The sequence below is a fragment of the Grampus griseus genome (genome assembly GCF_964374135.1).
Source record: "Grampus griseus genome assembly, chromosome: 4".
Classification (NCBI taxonomy): Eukaryota; Metazoa; Chordata; class Mammalia; order Artiodactyla; family Delphinidae; genus Grampus; species Grampus griseus.
The window spans coordinates 28753522-28774869 of NC_138997.1; the positions used below are offsets into that span (position 1 = coordinate 28753522).

Genomic DNA, 21348 nt, shown 5'->3' on the forward strand with positions numbered 1-21348 from the left:
TCTGTATTAATCAGGAATAGATTTGGTTAACGTAAGAGGGGAAGACATGCAAGTGTTCCTTCTCTCACACTAAAGATGTGCAAAAACAGGCAATCCATTGAGTCATCAGAGATCAGACTCCTTCTACCACTTTTTCCACTGCATTGGATTTGGATGTTGTGCTCTAAATTACCTCATGGCTCAGGATGGCTGCTCTTGAGCTAAAGTCATCACACCCCACATTCCAGGCAGCAGGAAAAACGTGAAAGTGGTGTTCCTCCCAGCTGAATTGCTTCCTTTTAGGAAGCTTGCCTAGGCGAGTCCGGTCTCAAAATGGAGGTAAAACCACCACCCAGTCGCCCCCAGCCCGACTCTGGCCATCGCCGCTGCCGCGGGGGGAGGAGGTCCTTGATCCAGAGGAAGCAGAACAGTTGAGAAAACTGTTTATTGGTGGTCTGAGCTTTGAAACTACAGATGATAGCTTAAGAGAACATTTTGAGAAATGGGGCACACTTACAGATTGTGTGGTGATGAGAGACCCCCCCAAACAAAACGTTCCAGGGGCTTTGGTGTTGTGACTTACTATTGTGTTGAAGAGGAGGATGCAGCAATGTGTGCTCGACCACACAAGGTTGATGGGCGTGTAGTGGAACCAAAGAGAGCTGTTTCTAGAGAGGATTCTGTAAAGCCTGGTGCCCATCTAACAGTGAAGAAAATTTTTGTTGGGGGTATTAAAGAAGATACAGAAGAATATAATTTGAGAGACTACTTTGAAAAGTATGGCAAGATTGAAACCATAGAAGTTATGGAATACAGGCAGAGTGGAAAAAAGAGGATTTGCTTTTGTAACTTTTGATGATCATGATACAGTTGATAAGATTGTTGTTCAAAAATACCACACTCTTAATGGGCATAATTGTGACATGAAAAAGGCCCTTTCTAAACAAGAAATACAATCTGCTGGATCACAAAGAGGTCGTGGAGGTGGATCCGGCAGCTTTGTGGGTCATGGAGGAAACTTTGGAGGCAGTGGAGGTAACTGGCTGTGGTGGAAACTTTGGTGGAAGAGGAGGCTATGGTGGTAGAGGTGGTGGCAGCAGAGGTAGTCATGGAGGAGGTGATGGTGGATATGATGGATTTGGAGGCGATGGTGGTAGCTATGGCAGTAGTAAAGGAGGCTATGGTGGTGATGGGCCAGAATATGGGAACCAAGGTGGTGGATATGGTGGTGGTAGTGGAGGATATGATGGTTACAATGAAGGAGGAACTTTTGAAGGTAACTATGGTGGTGGTGGGAGCTATAATGATTTTGGAAATTATAGTGGACAACAGCAGTCAAATTATGGACCCATGAAGGGGGGCAGTTTTGGTGGAAGAAGCTCGGGAAGTCCCTATGGTGGTGGCTATGGATCTGGTGGTGGAAGTGGTGGATAGGGCAGCAGAAGTTTCTAGAAACTCCAAAGAAAAGGGCTACAGTTCTTAGCAGGAGAGAGAGCAAGGAGTTGTCAGGAAAGCTGCAGGTTACTTTGAGACAGTCGTCCCAAATGCATTAGAGGAACTGCAAAACTCTGCCGCAGAAGGAACGATGATCCTTAGTCAGAAAAGTTACTGCAGCTTAAACAGGAAACCCTTCTTGTTCAGGACAACTGTTCATAGCCACAGTTTGCAAAAAGTGCAGCTATTGATGAATGCAATGTAGTGTCAATTATATGTACATTCCTGAGCTCTTTTATCTGTTGTAGCTTTGCCTTTCTCTTTTTCTTTTCATTATATCAGGTATATTGCCCTGTAAATTTTGGTAGCAGTACCAGGAATAAAAAATTAAGGAATTTTTAACTTTTCAAAAAAAAAAAAAAGAAGCTTGCCTAGAAATACTATGTCAAGAACCTAGTCCTAGGACCACATTTCAGTCTTCAACTACAAGGGAGGCTGGAAAATGAAGCCTTTGTTCCAGGCAGCAAAGACAAGGTAAAGAGGCTTTGCTTCTAAAGTAAAAGGGGAAGATAGGTGTGAAGAAGGCAAGTAGTATCTCTGCCACGTCTCCACAGCAAAATTTGTCCCCCCAAATAAAAGTAGTTTATATTCATGCTCCTCTCACTGTCCTCCCATCAGTATTCTCCCACCTCCACCCCCCTGAAACCCTTCTTGTCAAAGTCCCCAACTTCCAAATTGCCAGAGCTCGTGAAACGTTCCCAGCTTGACATTCTTTTACTTCTAATCAGCATGCGACACCATTTACCACCTTCTCCTCTTGCTCTCCACCACCCACTAACTCCTCCTGGTGTCCCCACTCCCTCAGTGGCTACTTCTTCTCAATCTTCTTTGCTGGTTCCTTCTCCCCTGCCCTCTTCTTTGATGACACACTCCCTCCAAGGCAGTGTATACAATCCCCAGCTTTAAATATCGTCTCTATTCTGATGGCTCCTAAAATTATATCCTCAGCCCTGACCTCTCCTCTGAGTTCCACACTTATGCTGATCTGTGTCTACTCCACATCAACACTTTGCATCTCATATTCGGCAATGTCCAGCATGACACTCTTGATTTCTAAATCAACAAACAAACAAACAACAAAAAAAACGACTGCTACTCAGATTTCCCCCACTGTGTAAATGAATAACCATCTACACAGAGTTGCTCAGACCCAAATACTGCTATTCCTTGATTCCGCGCCTTCTTTTGCACCCACACATTCAGTTCATAAGTAGAGGGTTGTTAGCACCACTTCTAAACATATTCCAAGCCTGTCCACTTCCCTCCAGCTCCACAGCTGCTCCCACAGTGCAAAGTTCAGAACCAGCATCATTTCTCACCTGGACTGCAGAACTAGCCACAGAACTGACTTACCTGCTCCCAAACTCCCTCATCCCACTTTAAAATATAAGCCAACCCCAAATCCTTAAATAGCTTCCACTTTTACTAAGAATCAAATCAAATGGCCTATAAGGCTCTTTGTGTTGTGGACTCTGCCTACATCTATGACCCCAGTTCATACTACCCTCTCCCTCTCTAGCTACACTTTAGCCACACTGGGCCTCTTCTCCTTCAACACATCAGGCTCATTTTTGTTTTAGATCTCTTGCATTTGCTGTTCCCTCCATCTGTAGTATTATTCCCTTCAGGCGTCATCTGGTTGGCCCCATTAGCCATTCAGGCATTCAAGTGCCACTGCCTCAGAGACCCCTTACCAACTCATCTGATATTGTGCCCCACCCACCCACCTGGTCCTCTTTTGCTCTACATGCTTTTTCTTTTTCTTTTTCTTTTCTTTTTTTAATAGTCATGACCCTATCCGAAAGTTTTGGGTATTTATGCATTTGCTTGTTAGTTGTTTTTCTCCACATTGGAATGTTAGCTCCATTACAGCATCAAGCTTGTCTATCTTATTTTCACACTATCCCAGCTGCATCTGAGATAAATATTTGTTAGCTGAACACATGCATGTTTGCACCGTAAGAAAGAGCGGGAGAGGAAGAGAGACTCTGTAATGGAGAGTCCTAACGCTCCATCAGTCACAAGTGGTTTTTATGCAAGTTCCTCCAGTGCGGTGTAAGCACAAGAGAAACCAAACTGGGTCTGGTATGCCCTATGATCTGAACCAGCAAGACATTTCCAGGCATCAGGAAAGGCTGAAAGTGAGGAAAAGTGCGATTTAGTCAGACAGCAAGCAGGGGGACGAGGACAGAGTGTATTCTGAGGGAAGGGTGGTGACAAGTGGTTCAAAGCCAAGCCAACAACAGCCTGGGTATATTGAAGTTGCCGTGTTATGTGAAGTCTGCGGTGTGGGGCAGGATTGGGGCTAGTTTCTTACAGGAACTAGAGAAGAGTCATAACCCAGAAGAATCAATCTCAGGGAAGAGAAGACATTTATACATTGGGTTGGTGGTGCCATTTAGCTAATGTAGGTCATGTGACAATGACTGCAGTGAAACTGGTCATGATCCCCATGTGGACTTCTCCACACCCCCCCAGAATATTAATGCACTGTCTCTTTCCCCTGAACAAATAAAAACATTAGCACTTGTTTACCAGTATAACCATTATTACTTAGGGTAAGTTTGATGTCAGTGATCAATGTGGTCCTACAATGCTACTGGATTATAAATTTCCCTCTAAACCTTGGGGCCATGGGAACATTTCTGTATGTGGAAATAACAACTAAATAAAATGTGGATCTTTCTAGATCATTACAAGAGCAAAAGTCATAAAAATATTTTTATCCATACTCCCATTCCTCAAAGTGTTTTCAGGTACATATTTCTACAGAGGAAAAAATTACAATGTACACATATATTTAATATAGATTATAATTTAAAACCACAGATCACCTAAGCTCCTAACAAAAGAGGTAGGTTTAAATATATTTCTGGTATACCAATGAGTGGACTACTAAATTTAATAATGGAAAAATGAAATAAAACCAAATGGAAAAAATAGAACACAAATTGTGTCTACAGTAAAATTATATGCACACACTGTGTATGTACATGTGCGGATGGATACACAGTGATGTGCTGGAGCTGACTTGCATTGTAGGGTGTTTTTTTTTTTTATTTTTTTGCTGTATGCGGGCCTCTCACTGTTGTGGCCTCTCCCGTTGCGGAGCACAGGCTTCGAACGCGCACGCTAAGCGGCCACGGCTCACACGGCCCAGCCGCTCCGCAGCTTGCAGGACCCTCCCGTAACCGGGGCACGAACCGTGTTCCCTGCATCGGCAGGCGGACTCTCAACCACTGCGCCACCAGGGAAGCCCTATCATAGGATTTTGAGAACCAACTGCTACATTTTCAGGGATTTTGCAAGCCAGTTGTTAAACACGGTCATTATGAAAAATTAAACAGATATCTGTATAGTAGTGCTGGCCACTACTGCACATGTGTTATTTGGTACCTCATGGATGGTTTGAAATTGGCCATGACGGCAGCATTTACACCATGGAGACTGGCAAATGCTACAAATCAGGGTTGGTTATTTTTGTCATGCTGATTGTCTAGACTTAAGAAAGTGGTAGAGAATATGTTAATGTTATTAAACTTGAAATGTGTCCAATCTGTTGTCCTTACATTGTAAGTGGAATTAAAAACTGAGGCAATATTTTGCCAGTATTTGAAAACTTAGCAAAAAATGTGCTCTTCTCACTGACAAATGAGGGAAGATCTTACATTATCACTCTTTTGTCTTAAGCATTAATGTAAATGAAAATATTAATCAATGTTCATGTTAGACCCACACTTAAAGTGCCAGTTGCTAAACATTTACCAGCACAATACTTTGTTTGCCTGTAAAACTAGAGTTCATGATTGTAAAGAAAGCAACAGATAAACTAAAATTATGGGTGAAATACTAATTTTATTTTATTTATTTTTAAATTTTATTGGAGTATAGTTGATTAACAATTTTGTGTTAGTTTCAGGTGTATAGCTAAGTGATTCAGTTATACATATACATGTATCTGTTCTTTTTCAGATTCTTTTCCCATATAAGTTATTACAGAATATTGAGTAGAGTTCCCTGTGCTACACAGTACGTCCCTGTTGGTTATCTATTTTATATATAGTAGTGTGTGTATGTTTATACCAAGCTCCTAATTTATCCCTCCCCACCACATTTCCCCTTTGGTAATCCTAAATTCAAAATCTGTGAGTCTGTTTCTGTTTTGTAAATAAGTTCATTTATATCATTTTAAAAAAATTAAATTCCACATATGAGTGATATCATATCATATGTGTCTTTCCCTTTCTGACTTACTTCACTTAGTATGATAATCTCTAGGTCCATTCATGTTGCTGCAAATGGCATTATTTCATTCTCTTTTATGGCCAAGTGATATTCCATTGTATATATGTACCACATACTAATTTTAAATATTTCCATTTGTAATGATTTTAATATAGAATAATAATTATTTTAAAAGTGAAATAATATAACAAACAAACCTGCCTAGAAATTTTAACATTTTCCAGAAGTAACATTATGGCACAAACACAATGAATTATTTCTCTCTTGACTTTCTTTCCTTCCACAAGTATTGAGCCCCTACCATTAGCAAGGCACTGTTTTATCCCTGATCTTATAAAGCTTATAAATCTTGTGTGGAGTCAGAAATAAAACAAATAATTGTAAAAACAAATATTTAAATGTCAATTTTGTTAAATATGTAAAAGGAGAAGACTAGGAAACCTAGACTAGTAGGATAGGGAGGGCATCTTTTAGGAAACGAACTTTAAGCTGATATTACAAGTAAGAATAGGAGTTAGCTCAACAAAGAGGGTAGAGAAGAGCATCCCAAGCAGAGGGAACAGCATAAGCAAAGGCCCTGAGGGAGGACAAAGCTTAACCTAAGGACACGTCAGTGTAGTGTGGAGTGGCCAAGGCATATGGGGCTGGGTCTGAGTGCCAAGGCTGGAACCACATTGTACAGGGCTTTACAGACTATGGTAAGGGGTCTGACTGTTCTTCTAAGCGTAGTGAGAAGCCATCACTGAATCTTAAAATTGTTTGGCGAGTAGATGCAATGGAAATTAAGAATCAAGGTAGCTCCACTGGGTTCCAAGTGAGAATTATCTGCAACATAGAAAGTGGTATAATCAAATCCTTTTTTCTTTTGCTTTACATCATACTTCATGATAATTGGGATAACGTAGAGGAAGACCCAAAGGTCTTGGTTCCATCAGATCTGGGAAATCTAAGGGAAATAATATCATTAGAATGCCTTAATTTGGCCTCCCTATGTTTAGTTCAGATTGGAACCTGGTCTTTTGAGATTCAGATATAAGTATTTCAAGCCACCCAACCCACATGGTCCAATCCCTTTCCAAGATTATTGCAGATTCTCAGGGACTTCAGTTTGCCTGGTTCCTGGGGCACATGAAGTTATTCCAGGCACATCTGGAATCTTGTTCTTTTCCTACTCAATGCTAGAATCAGCCTTACCTAGCTTCCTTCCTTCCTTCGTTCCTCCTTCCTCCCTCCCTTCTCCCCCTTTCCTCTCCTCCTCTGCCTCCTTTTCTTTTTCTGATTGTTTTCCTCTCTCTCTCTTTTGTTCTCTCGTTGTCACTCTTGCTCTCCTAAAATGAATTCATCCTGATACCTCCAGTACTAACCCAACATTCCAGGGTTCCTTCTTGTTTCTCCCTTTTCCTGTTTGTAACCCCCTTTTCTTACAATGAAAAACCTGACTCCCCTTATCCTCAATATACTGACCTACTTGCTCATGCCAAGAATACACAATTTTTTTTTCAGAATTGCTAAACCATACCACTGAGAAAACACATCATCTGTATTTTGTTAAATAAAGACACTGCAGTTCAGAATGGTTAAGTGATTTGCTTGAGAGACTAGGAAATGGCAGAGCCAAGATTATCCTTCTGTTCTTCTGACTCCTTCTTCTGTGTCCTTCCCACCATTTCTGTTTTTTCAAGACATGAAACAAAATAATGACTCTAAATATTTTATCTCTACTTATAATTCGTCAGCCCCACATGTTCAAATAGTACTCAAGGTGTCAGAAACATTACGGAGTAAGGATGTTGACAGTTTCGACTGGAGTTTTTTGAGTAAGTTCTATACTTTTCATGAGGCAAACAAATTCAGAAGACACTTCAAAAATGACATGATTTTTACCTTGTATTTTCTGAAAAATTAGCCAATGAGATCAGTGAATTAATTCTAATTAGATGGAAACAGATTATCGTGAGCTTATTTTGACTCCCGTGAGTTTTTTCTCCACCCTCACACCCTAGAGAAGTGAGCTAAGCAGAAAGGTAAAAATTAGCCCACTTCCTTAGATGGGTGGGGTATTTGTTTGCTAGAGAATCACAGGGTTAAGATTCTAACATTTGATGAAATACTGCCATTTACAGCAACATGGATAGACTTAGAGATTATCATACTAAGTGAAGTAAGTCAGACAGAGAAAGATAAATATCATATGTTATCACTTATTTGTGGAATCTAAAATCTGATACAAATGAACTTATTTACAAAACAGAAATAGACTCACAGACACAGAGAACAGACTTGTGGTTACCAAAGGGGAAAGGGGGGGATAAATTAGGAGGTTGGGATTAGCAGATACAGTCCACTATATATAAAACAGATAAACAACAAAGACTTACCATATAGCACAGGGAACTATATTCAATATCCTGTATAAGCTATACATAATACCTTTCATAAGCTATAATGAAAAAGAATATATATATGTATAACTGAATCACTTTGCTGTACACCAGAATCTAACACAATGTTGTAAATCAAATATACTTCAGTTTAAAAAAATGATTCTAACATTTGAGATCGTGTATAAAATTTTTATATAATTTAAGGCAATCACATTGTGTTGCCAGTTTGTACACTCAAGTCACCTTTGTAGGGCTACTAGAAAGGACATCGATGCCAGAGTCCATGTTTCACTAGGCAGGTTTAGGCCTCAGAGTATAAATAGGTTAACTGAAAATAGAAGCAGTTTTTTTTTTTCCCTTGAGCAAGAATACCTAGGTAAGAAGCATTGTAATTAGAATGTATACAGTAATTACAGATGTACTCCTGTACATCAAATGTGTTATACTCCTCAAAATCTATTATTTCATGGTCTTTGAAGCAACCATTGTGATATCATGATGGTGAAGCTGTAATTAGAAGCTAAGTCGTACCAACACATTTTTGCAAAACAAAGTGAAAAATATTACCCTTTTCTTCTTCAGGGGAAAGAATAAGAAGATTTTACCCATAGCGCTAAAAATTAAGAAGTGTTAAGAGTAAATAGGAAAGGCAACTCTATCTCACTCTGTGGGCCCCTGGAGGGCAGTTCTGCAGACTTCCTCTTCCTGGGACAGCCTGAAGCCACCAGGAAAAAGATGCAACAGAGTATGAGATAAACAGGAGGAGTTAATGAGCCGCCACTGATTACTACTTTGAAAGAATGCCGCTATCCTTGAGGCCTTATTTGTAAAAAGGATTTTTAAGTGGATTCTCAAGGAATACAGCTTTTGCCCAAAAAACCTGTAGAAAAAACCAAAATACTATGGTCTGCTGTGGGTGGTGGGTTGTGATGAGGCTGGTGGAATATTATCTCCTCCAAGGACATTGGGGCATGGGCTGGGGCTCCAAGGGCCAGTCCCTCGCTGGCTCCGCCCATCTTTGGGTGCCACTTTGCCTCCACTGCAATATCTTACCATAGCAGGTGCTCAGTGAATCATGCACAAATATCTCACATGAATGACACACTGCACGAACCAATGAGATGAAGGTTAGGGAGTGACTCAAGAGTCTGGTGGGGCGGGGAGAGCACAGATTACTGGGTTCATTCTTAAGTTGGAGAAGTCAGGGGAGGACCTGTGTTTTGTATCCAGAAACGTAATCTTCACAACTACCTGGTGACCATCCTTTTCCCCATTCGGCACATAGGGAATTGAAGCTTAGAGAAGTCTGATATTGCCCAAGGCACGTGGCTAGGATGGGATCCCTTTACTCATTATACTCCAAATGCTCACTCCACATCATGCTGGGAAGCTATATTAGTTGAAGAAAAAATATTTTGTGTCTTTGGAATAATATTGGTGTCTGGCCAATGGCAATCAGGTGATCATCAGCAGGTACAGAAACACTCCTCTCACCAAAGAATGAAAACGTTGTATTTTTCCTGGACTGGGCTGGCAGAAGAACTGTATAGCTGATGATTCACGCCCTGTATGTGAATGCAAATGGGCATGTTAGGCCCAGGATGTGCACACCCCCAGGTTTGCTCGGGTCTGCCTGCTTGCTCCATGAAGAGCCCCAGCCACTGTCACTCATTTCCAAACTCCCAGAGCCCTTCCAGAACCCCCACGAAGGAGGGCCGGGCGTGGACACAACCTCTATTACAGCCATGATGGCAGGACCTATGGCAGCCCTGGTACCCAGGCCTAATCTGCCTGGCTCCACAGGCAAAGTACGGGACCCCCAGCTGTGTAATCTGCCTTCCCAGTGGGGCTGTGTAATTTGGCTAGTATGGGTTAGAGGAGGCAAACTAATCTATGCAAAGGAAATGTATGATAAGGGTCTGGTTTTTGCCAGGCACTGTTTTAGAACCTGGGGAATCCATGGTGAACCAGTTCTCAAGAAGCTCGTATTCTCTTGGGGAACCTCAGGTTATCTGACTTAGGGCCAGTGCTTTTAACCTCAACAGCACATTGCCAATTCCAGTGACCCACCTGATACATGTATGTTCTTTTTTTTAAATTATTTTTATTTTATATTGGAGTCGAGTTGATTCACAATGTTGTATTAGTTTCAGGTGTACAGCAAAGTGATTCAGTTATACATACCCATATAGCTATTCTCTTCCAAATTCTCTTCCCACTTAGGTTATTACAGAATACTGAGCAGAGTTCCCTGTGCTATACAGTAGGTCTTTGTTGGTTATCTATTTTATTTTTTATTTTTATTTTTTTGGCCACACCATGCGGCACGAGGGATCTTAGTTCCCCAACCAGGGATCGAACCTGCATCCCCTGCATTGGAAGTGCGGAGTCTTAACCACTGGACCGCCAGCTTCCCTAATTATCTATTTTAAATATAGCAATGTGTATGTGTATATATATATATATATATATATATATATATATATATATGTCAGTCCCAGACTCCCAATTTATCCCTTCCCCCACCTTCTCCCTTTGGTAACCATAAGTTTGTTTTCTAAGTCTGTGAGTCTGTTTCTGTTTTGAAAATAAGTTCATTTGTTTCATTTTTTTTAGATTCCACATATAAGCGATATCATATGATATTTGTCTCTCTCTGTCTGACTTACTTCTGTATGTTGTAATTCTCACTGCAATATTTGGTAAGAAATGAGAAACTAAATATATAGGGATCTGTTATAACAAAAACATCCCCAAATGCTGAATCTCCAAGAGTCCTACTATTATCCCTAAATAACATTGGAGGGTGTGTTGGGCGTGACTCAATGCAGGAAACAGAAACCACTCTTCACATTTTAAACAGAAAAGGACTTAACACATGGAATTAGGTGCTAATAAAATGCTTGGCAGAGCTTGCTCTCTAGAAATGAAATGTAGAACCACTCCTTAGAACCAACTCACTGGGAAGCTATTCCTCTGAGGCTACTATTTGAACAATTGAGCTCAAGAACATATGGTCATAACTGAAGTGGAGAAATGAGGAAGTGGGAATGAAGAAGTTGAACGTGGCATTCAGCTTCCTCTCCACAGCAACACCTGTGAATACATAGAGACCTGGATAATGGACACGGTAACACCACTAGCAGAAAACTTCATATTTTATGACCTTGTTTGCCAATGGAATAAGGCAAAAGTCAAGAAAATGGCTTCCACTTCTGCCTCCCAAATCTCATGCAAGTGCACCAAATTGGAAGAAGCTACCACGGGAAATGAAATTTTCAGCATTCCAAACTCTGCAGTATAGAAAAACATACTAGAAGGATGATCAAATAAAAGTTGAATTAGCAAGTCCACAATGCCCGACACACAGAAGGAAAGACTGAGTTTACCATGTTGAATGATCACTATAGAATTACCAGTTAAGTCACATCTCCAACCTAGTGCCTAGTATAACGTCCTACACATATTAGATGCTCAATGAAAAGTTTGATAAATAAAAGAATGAATCAATGAATAAATGCATTGTGGATGTCACAAAAACAAACTTTAATGGTTTTTTTCTTTTTTAAAAAATTATTCCTAAATGAGGTAGTGATGGTTGTTTTGTTCAAATACAAACTGAAATATTCTTGACTGTCTCATTTCCCTTTTGTGTCTATCTAAGCAGCTTTTACAAAGCTCAGGAAGTAAAATAAGTTTTAAAAAATAGAAGAAATCTAGATTTTTTTTCTCCTTCCTTTTTTTGGACAATGAATTTCCCTTTCAAACTTTTGTGGTTATTATTGCTAAATGTTTCCTCCAAGGAGAAGTCTTCCTATTTTGTTTATTTTTAGAAACTTAAGGTTGCATACAGAGAAGGCTTTTGAAAACTGGAATCTCAAAAGGGAACTTCTAGGCAATGGCTCTTTATCTAGACCAGGATAGCAGCAACTCTGAGTAGATTATAAGAATATAGCCCTCCAGTGGGTCAACCTCTGATCCTCTTTGTTCCACATTAAACAGCATTTTTCAAGACTACTTTTCATTCTCTTTCCCTGTAGCATATCAACAACCAAATCCACTTAACCCTAACAAAAAGTCATCCAGATGTTTCCTTGCTTAAATTGGAACTAATTAGGATTGGCACTAAGTTGTACAAAGTATTATCATAGAATGCTGGAACCAAAAGGAATTTTAAGTCATACCGTGCTACTGTCTTGTTTGTAGGTGAACCTCTTGTTTGTAGGTGAGCAAACTGACATAGAGTGAGGTTGAATATATTCAGCCTCTATTCCTTACTTTGGAAACATTCTCTCACGTATATTTGTTCATCCAGTAAATATTTAGTGTATATGGCACACAGAGCACTATGCAAGGACTTGTATGGAGATGCTGGGATGATTCCAGGCACGTACCCCAAGACTACAAGCCAATAAGCCACACACAGATCCAACCACATAGGACTGAATGCATGAAAATAATATACATGTTCATGACTGCTCATTCCTTACCTGGGCTTCCCCCACAAGACCCTACCTCTCCCTCTCTTCATGTCAAAATCCTGTGCATTCTTCAAAGCTCAATTCAATTGTTAGTTACTGCTATGGTCTGAATGTTTGTGTTCCCTCCAAATTCATATGTTGAAATCCTAATGCCCAATGTGATAGTATTAGGAGGTGGGACCTTTAGGAGGTGCTTAGGTCATGAGGGTGGAGCCCTCATGAATAGGATTAATGCCCTTAAAAAGAGACCCTACAGAGCTCCCTAGCCCTTTCTCACATGTGAGGATACAATGAGAATTCTGCATCCTGGAAGAGAGACCTCAGCTGACCATGCTGGCACCCTGATCTCAGACTTCCAGTCTCCAGAACTGTGAGCAATACATTTCTGTTGTTTATAAGCTACCCAGTCTGTGGTTTTCTGTTAAAGCAGCCCAAACAGACTAAGACAGCTACCAAATTAAGATTTTCTCAAACCGTGCAATCACAATTGATGACTACCTTTTAAGAATTTCCAAAGGATTTCTTTTGTTTTTCTGTTATGGCATGTATCAGGTTGTCATCTGGTGGGGCAGATATTTTGTAGATGGATACATATCTATTTTTAATGTGGTTCCAGCACTGTGGTAGACTAAGATAACAAGGAATCCCAGTAGCTATAAACCCTTAGGAACACTGGATAAAAAATAACAACAACAAAAAGTCTTTACAGTTAATTTTTATCTGAAAGAAATGGAGTCCTCAAGTATATACATAGGGAATTGAAAGCCAGAGTGATAAATATAAGAATTGAGACTGTGGCAACTTGGGGAAGCTGATGGAAACAGTGGCATTGATTTGGTAAGACCAGGGTTTTAATGCCCATCAGGAACAAAAGCCGTCTTCGGCCCACCTGAAGGGGAGCAGGAACAGAGATGCCTACATAAGGCCAGGACTCTCCAAAGCTACAATCCCAGCCAAAGAAGACCAAAAATCTCAGCCAACCATATCAAGAAATGACAGTTAACTCTGTGTAGGAAAAAACACGACTTCTGTGAAAAATAAAAATTCCAAACCTATTGCTTTCATTGGTGTGTAATCTGAATTTACTTTACCTGATCCTGCAGGAAACCTCAAGCCTAGAAATTATCCTGGACGACTGTTGCCTCCAGTACACCAGGAGGATGTTAATATTAAACTCTGCTACCCATGCAGCATGGAATGAGCACAGACAAAAATGAGCCTCACTGCAGGGGAGCTCATAATAGAAATTCACATAGAATGCAAAAAAAAGAATCAGGGATATAAACAGAAGATTTTTTAATCTCAAAATTTGGTATATAGAAAAACAATCTGAAAGAGACCATAACCTAAGTATGTGTTTTAAATTTTGAAAATCTAAAAGGCATCGAAAAAACAAACAAATGGCAATTCACTATAAAAGAAAAGCCAAAAATTTTGAACAAATTAGAACATCTGAAGCCAAGTCCCTTTAAAACCGAGTTCCCTTGCAGAGTTAATGATTTATCTCTCTATCCAAATTTTATTGCCTTTTTTGTCCCATCTGACCTCACTCCTGTGCTAAATGAACACTAATCCACCAGAATCAGATGACTGAGATTTTTGTTATTGATAATATTGTTAATATTCTAAAATTGTTGATGTCACCATTAAACGTACAAGCTCAGGTTGTTTCTCCAGGGCAAGATGAGCTAACAGATCTCTGAACCATAGACCACCTGGCCAAAAAAAATCGTAAACCAGAGACATCCTGACTCCCAAAACTATGATTAAGATATGTCACAAGACGATGATTAACCCCAGCTTCTTTGTTCTTCCCCCTTAAAAATACCCCCTAACTTAAGGACCAAGTTGGAGTGGATCTGAGGCTTGTCTCCCACTCCCTTGCCTGGCGCCCTGCAATAAATCCTTTCTTTGTTGCAAACTCCCACTGTCAGAGTCTGGCTTTCTGAGCTGCAGGCACACGAATCTTTGCTCGGTTACACATCTAGAAATGAATAGTCATTTAAATTTACCACGGGACAAATGGGTTAAGCAGCAGATTAGAGCCAGCTGAAGAAGGAATTAGTAAACTTGAAGATACATTTGAACAAATTTTCCTCACTGTAGGACAGTTAAAGAAATAGAAAATATGAAAAGGCATGGAGAAAAAAATTTGAAGGTCCAACTTACATCTAACAGGAATTCTAGAATGAGGGAATAGACAGGATATGGGAGATAAAATATTTGGAGAGATAATGGCTGGTTGATAAAAATCAGTTGATAAAAGATATATTTTCCTCTTTTGCTAGATAACTGACTGCTTTGGGGCATAAACTAATTATTCATATTTATATTCTTAGAGCATTGTAAGAATTCATTAAATATAGATTGAATTAGTATAATGGAAGTGTACAAATATCAATAAAGGACAAATATTAAAAATAAGATGTGAGGGACTTCCCTGGTGGTGCAGTGGTTAAGAATCCACCTGCCAATGCAGGGGACACGGGTTCGAGCCCTGGTCTGGGAAGATCTCACGGCCATGGAGCAACTAAGCCCGTGTGCCACAACTACTGAAGCCAGCACACTTAGAGCCCATGCTCTGCAACAAGAGAAGCTTAGAGCTCGTGCTCTGCAACAAGAGAAGACCCACTCACCGCAACTAGAGAAAAGCCCGTGCGCAGCAATGAAGACCCAATGCAGCCAAAAATAATAAATAAATAAATAATTAATTAAAAAAAAAAGATGTGAGAGGTATTACTAGAGAAATACAAAGAACGTGCTACTGGTGAAGAATTTATAGCAAGAAATTGCTTACAGCTGGGATTATTAGAGAAGATTCACGGAAGAGGGAAAGGAGTACCATTTGGCAGGTGGGGGGAGGGGTTGGCCATTCCAAACAAACGGGATGATCTAACAAAGGCAGAGAGTGGGAAAAGGCAAAAAGCATTCAAGAAAAAGCAAGTGGTCCATTTTGGTTAAGTTGTATATCTAAGGACTAGTTGTGGGAGATCAAAGAAACAGAGCCAGATGATGTAGGCCTTGAATGTCAGACTGAATATTCTGGACTAGTCGAGAAAGAAAAAGCACCTCAAGTAACTCATTGCTGGAGGTGTTTCAACAGTGGAGTGACAAGATCAGAACTGTTGTTTAAGAAGATTGATCCAACCAACAATTACACCCAATATGAACTAAAGGGAAGACATAGGAGTCAGGAAAAACAATTGATTTGTGTGTCACAAAGGACTCTTGATAGTGACAGAAAATGCAACTCAACCTGGCTTGAGCAAATAAGAGTTTTATTAGATCATGTAACCAAAATGTCCAGGGTAGATCTGGTCAGGTATGTCTTTACCCAGTGTTCTATAATAAAGCATTTGACCAGCCTTTGTCCTTGGCTCCTGGGAAGTAACCTCTAAATCCTTGGAACTTCCTGAGTAATGGAGTATTTTTATCATTCATGGGGAACCCTGATAGTTTACGCTAATGAGGTGACTCACGTTGGGCCCCTTAGTTTATGCTAAGAAGACGGCTCATAGGGGGTCTGGCCACACCAAAAATCAAGGGTTGGGGAATTGAGCCATGTGATATCAGCCCGATCTCCCCAGAGGGGAGGGGGACTGGAGGCTGAGTTTAATCATATGGCTAATGATTCAATCAATCATACCCACATAGTGAAATCTCAGTAAACATGCAAGATAACGAAGCTTGAGTAAGCATCCCTGGTTAACAGTATTCTGTGCATATTGTTACATGTTGATGCCTCCTGACCCTGTGGGGAGAGGATAGAGAAGATTTGCATTTGAGACCCTCCCAGACCTCGCCCTCTCTTCTTTTTTTTTTTTTTTTTTTTTTTTTTGCGATACGCGGGCCTCTCACTGCTGTGGCCTCTGCCGTTGCGGAGCACAGGCTCCGGACACACAGGCTCAGCGGCCATGGCTCACGGACCCAGCCGCTCCGCGGCACGTGGGATCTTCCCGGACCGGGGCACAAACCCGTGTCCCCTGCATCGGCAGGCGGACTCTCAACCACTGCACCACCAGGGAAGCCCCTCCCTCTCTTCTTTTGGCTGGACCCAGTTTGTATTCTTTCTGCTGTAATAAAACTGTCACGATAAGTGTAGTGTTTTCCTGAGTTCTATGACTCGTTCTAGTGAATCATGAAAACTGAGGAGGTAGCGTGTCCCCAGTAGCCAGTTACTCAGAGTGGGTGGCCTGGGAACCCCTGAGCTTGCTGCTGCTGATGGAATCGAGGGCAGCTTTACAAAGGACTATGCTCTTAACCTGTGAAGTTTGACTGAATTCTGGGCAGTTAGTGTCAGAAGTCATGGTATCCAGCAATGCAAAGACCCTGAGGTGGGATCATGCTTGGCATGCTCCAGGAACAGCAGAGGGGCCCAGGTGGCTAAAGCAAGTGGTGGTTAGAGGGATATATATGAGCCTGACTGATAGCCAGGGCCAGATGGTTCTCAGCTCTTAGAATCACTGGGGACTTTTCAAAAGAAACCAATGTCCAGGGTATACCCCAGGTCGATTAAATCAGCTTCACTTGGGGGTGGGCACAGGCATCTGTAGTTCTATAACTTCTTCAGGTGATGTAGGTCCTGATGTAGGCCCTTGATGGCCATAATGTAAGGACATTAGATATTGTTCTGAGTGTAAGGGGAAGCTATGATGCCTACTGAACAGAGTGACATAATCTGTCTTAAAGTCTTAAAAGACTCACTCTGGCTGCTGTGTGAAGAATACTCTACAGTGGGACAATATAAGAGTTTTATTAGATCATGTAACCAAAATGTCCAGGGTATTACTAGAGAAATACAAAGAACGTGCTACTGGTGAAGAATTTATAACAATGAATGAAGATGAAGATGGCTTAGAATAGGATACTTCTGTATGTGGCAGAGAGAAATGATTCTATCTGGGGTATATTTTGAAGGAAAGTATTTTGCTTATGAATTAGATGTGGGGTATGGAGAAAGAAAGAAGTCAGGGATGAGTGCATGATTTGTTTTTTGTTTTTGTCTTGTTTTTGGTCTAAGCAACAGAGTAAAAGGTAATGCTAATCACTAAGGCCAAGAGAATGTGGTCAGCTTGCCAGGACTGAATCACATGCCCATCCCTGGAGCAAGGGTGAAGTCAGTCTTGCCTAAAACACATATACCGAGAGTATAAGAGAATATTTTACCAGAGTAAAAATCAGGGCATGACACTGGGGGCAGGGGGAAAAGACAATGGGTGAGCCGAGAACAAAATAGCTCGTTAGAGGTCTGTTGATTGTATTCTAGAGGACACACTGAGAGTAAAATAAACTTCAAGAAAAAAATTAGCTCTTCCTCTTTCCCTTCCCAAACAATTCAGTCCTAAAGCCATTAGTTGGGGCCAAGGGGGTAGTCATGGTGGACCAGAGCAGGGTGTTTGACCCCAAGCAAGGCTAGGAAGGCATTTAGGTAAGGAGGGAGCAGTGGCAGCCAGGCATCGTAGGTGGGGTGAGAAAGTCAACACATAGGAGGATTGGCCTGTGGGAAGTATCAGAGCCTGAGCAGGGTGAGGAGGGTCTGCACAGGAGGACCACCCAGTGTGTAGCATCCAAGTCCGAGTAGGATAAGGAAAGCACCCATGCAGGAGGTGGCCCAGTACAGGGGTGAGGAGGACTTCTGTGGGGAAGTGGGCTGTGGTGTGACTGATGGTTTTCAAGATACATGTATGTGTATACATACATTTCCTAGCTCCGTCCACTGAGAAGCCCAGGAGGAGCTGAAACTCAGTGGCAATGAGCACACCTATTACCCAGTCTTGGCTCCTAAATATCATTATTTATCACAGGAAGGAAAATGACTGATTCCAGGGCTAGGGCAGAGAAAGCACCACATGAGTCCAGAACATATAACCAAAGGTAAGGAAGTGCCAGAAAATTATGGGGACAGCAAAAGGGCATAGAAGTCAGCTTGAATGCATTGCCCAAACTGGGGATGATTTAAGCATTAAAATAAATAATGATAGTAATTGACTAAAATAGGACACCGTGAGTCCAAAATGGTAAAATAAATGAATAGATTGAAAGTTTGAGGAATAATAAGATATTTACGTAAGTTACAAGGTGTCTTTTGACAAAATACTTATTAATTACAAAGGAAAAAAGAGTAAACTTAAGCCTGGCAGGTACCACTTAAATCAGGTGATCAAAGGGAACATCATCAGTGATGAGACAAATTGAAATTGACCCCCCCATATGATACAATAAGAGCACAGCATCACTTTTCTGATATTCATGCCAAAGATGCATAACTTAAATCTAATCCTGAGGAAGAATCAGACAAACCCAACTGAAGGACTCTTCAAAATAACTGGCTGGGGGACTTCCCTGGCGGTCCAGTGGTTAAGACTGTGCGCTCCAAATGCAGGGAGCACGGGTTCTATCTCTGGTAGGGGAACTAAGATCCCGCATGCCATATGGCGCGGCCAAAAACACTGGCTGGTAATCGTCAAAAGTGTCAAGGTCATGGAGGCCTAGAAAAGACTAAGGAACTGTTCTAGGCAAAGGAGACTAAAGAGACAACATAGAGAAGCACATGGTGTGGTTCTGAACTGAATCCTTTTGCTTAAAAGGACATTATTAGGGCATCTGAAAAATTTGAATGGGTTCCAAAGATTAGGTGGTAGCAATTTACCAGTCTTAACTTCCTGACTTTGATACCTGCATCGTGCTGTGTAGGAGAATGTTTTTATTTGTAAAAAATACACAGTAAATTATCTAGGGATGATGAGACATCATGTTGGCAACTTGTTCTCAAATAATTCAGAAAAAAATGCTTTGTACTGAACTTGCATTTTTTTCTGTCAGTTTGAGGTTGTTAAAAATTATTTTTAAAAAACAGAAAACTTGGGGTAAAGATTGTTTAGGTCTATCAGATAGAATGATAACTAAGAGAGGAAAAAATAATTTCAGAGCTGGCTAAGATCATTTAGTCTGTGATCCAATACAGACCTTTTAAAGTCATTCATTTGCTCCAAATAATTATTAGTAACTCTTTAAGGCTTTCTTCAATTATTATAACAGATTTTTCTGATATTGAATGTGGATAAATTTCTTTAAAAGTATTTTTAATTAATATATGTACTTTTTTTTTTATAAATTTATTTATTTATTTTTGGCTGTGTTGGGTCTTCGTTTCTGTGTGAGGGCTTTCTCTAGTTGCGGCAAGCGGGGGCCACTCTTCATCGTGGTGCACGGGCCTCTCCCATTGCGGAGCACAGGCTCCAGATGCGCAGGCTCAGTAGTTGTGGCTCACGGGCCCAGTTGCTCCGCAGCATGTGGGACCTTCCCAGACCAGGGCTCAAACCCGTGTCCCCTGCACTGGCAGGCAGATTCTCAACCACTGCACCACCAGGGAAGCCCAATGTACATTTTTTTTAGACATAATGTTATTGCACACTTAATAGACTACAGTATAGTGTAAACATAAATCTTATATGCACTGGGAAACCAAAAAATTTGTGTGACTCACTTTATTGTGATATTTGCTTTATTTCAGTGGTCTGGAATTGAACTGGAAATACCTCTGAGGTATGCCTGTATTATTGTAATAATAGTAATAAATAGTAATTAATTGTAATACTGAAAGAAATGTAATTTTATATTGTTACCAAGCTATTAAAAATGAACATATCAGTTATATTAAGATATACATTTACATTACATTACATACATTTATATTAAGATATACTCTATCAGGTAATCACATGCATATACCTCTTCACCTTAAATGTTTTATATGTACATTATATATATGCATATATAAAACATACATATATACACAGACAAACAAGTGCACAAACACAGACACACATGCATAGATAACAAATCTTTTGTATGAACAGTAGATTATGATCAATAGCAGTTATTTCAGATAGGACTCTGTGAAGTATCAAGGAAAAGCTATTTTTTTTTAACTAAATGCATAGCCAAATGAGTACAGATTTACTAAAAGGGACTGACCAAGTCTGCATAGTATCATTATTCCTGTATATAAGATAAATAAATTGTTTCAACATTTGAATATTTCAAATATGTGTATGAGGTATAAAACATTTGTCCTAAAATAACCAGCTAATTTGCATTATAAACCTACTGTAGGTATAAAGATCATTAATTTTTAATTATAAATTTCTAAAGAGACCTCCCTGTGATTAATGAATTTTGAAAGCTTGATAAGAACATCTTCTAGAGTTAGCATACCCTGGAGTCAATTTCTATCTCTGCTGCTTAATCTTTCCTATTTCCTCGTCTATAATCTGTTTCTTTAACTAGGTCATAACTACTTATCAATCATTATAAAAGCTTTATTATCCTTTAAGTACTCATGACCATCATTATTTTAAGCTAATATATAGAATGACAGGAACACAGTTTGCCATATTCAGTATTTATATAAACATGAAAGATGCTACGGAGAGAAGGAAACCACTAAAATCATGATTGATTTTAAGATAAATATAATAATTCTTTTTGAATTTTAAATGAATCAAAAAAGTCTACATTCAAAGAGTAAATTTTATATTGGGTTTGAGAAATCTGATTTTACACAGACAAAATGAGAGTACTATAGTAATTTTCCATGGTTTCCACTGTTGATATTATTAAATATCAAATAATTAAATAACTGTTGAAAATCACTGGCTATGTCTCCATTCCCTTATCTGGAAAGTAGGGATACTACTACCTGCCTAGATTTTCTTCTTAAGGAGATTTAAAGGGAAAAAAGTTCAAATTTCTAAAAAGAAATT

The 21348-nt window shown here is 40.0% G+C and overlaps 1 pseudogene across 1 annotated transcript; it reads left to right on the forward strand.

Annotated features, from left to right (window-relative positions):
• The first annotated feature begins 312 nt into the window (after nucleotides 1-312).
• LOC309821550 (heterogeneous nuclear ribonucleoprotein A3-like) lies at nucleotides 313-1431 on the forward strand (annotated as a pseudogene). Its single transcript has one exon. The product of its transcript is annotated as a heterogeneous nuclear ribonucleoprotein A3-like (transcript).
• The last annotated feature ends 19917 nt before the right edge of the window (nucleotides 1432-21348 follow it).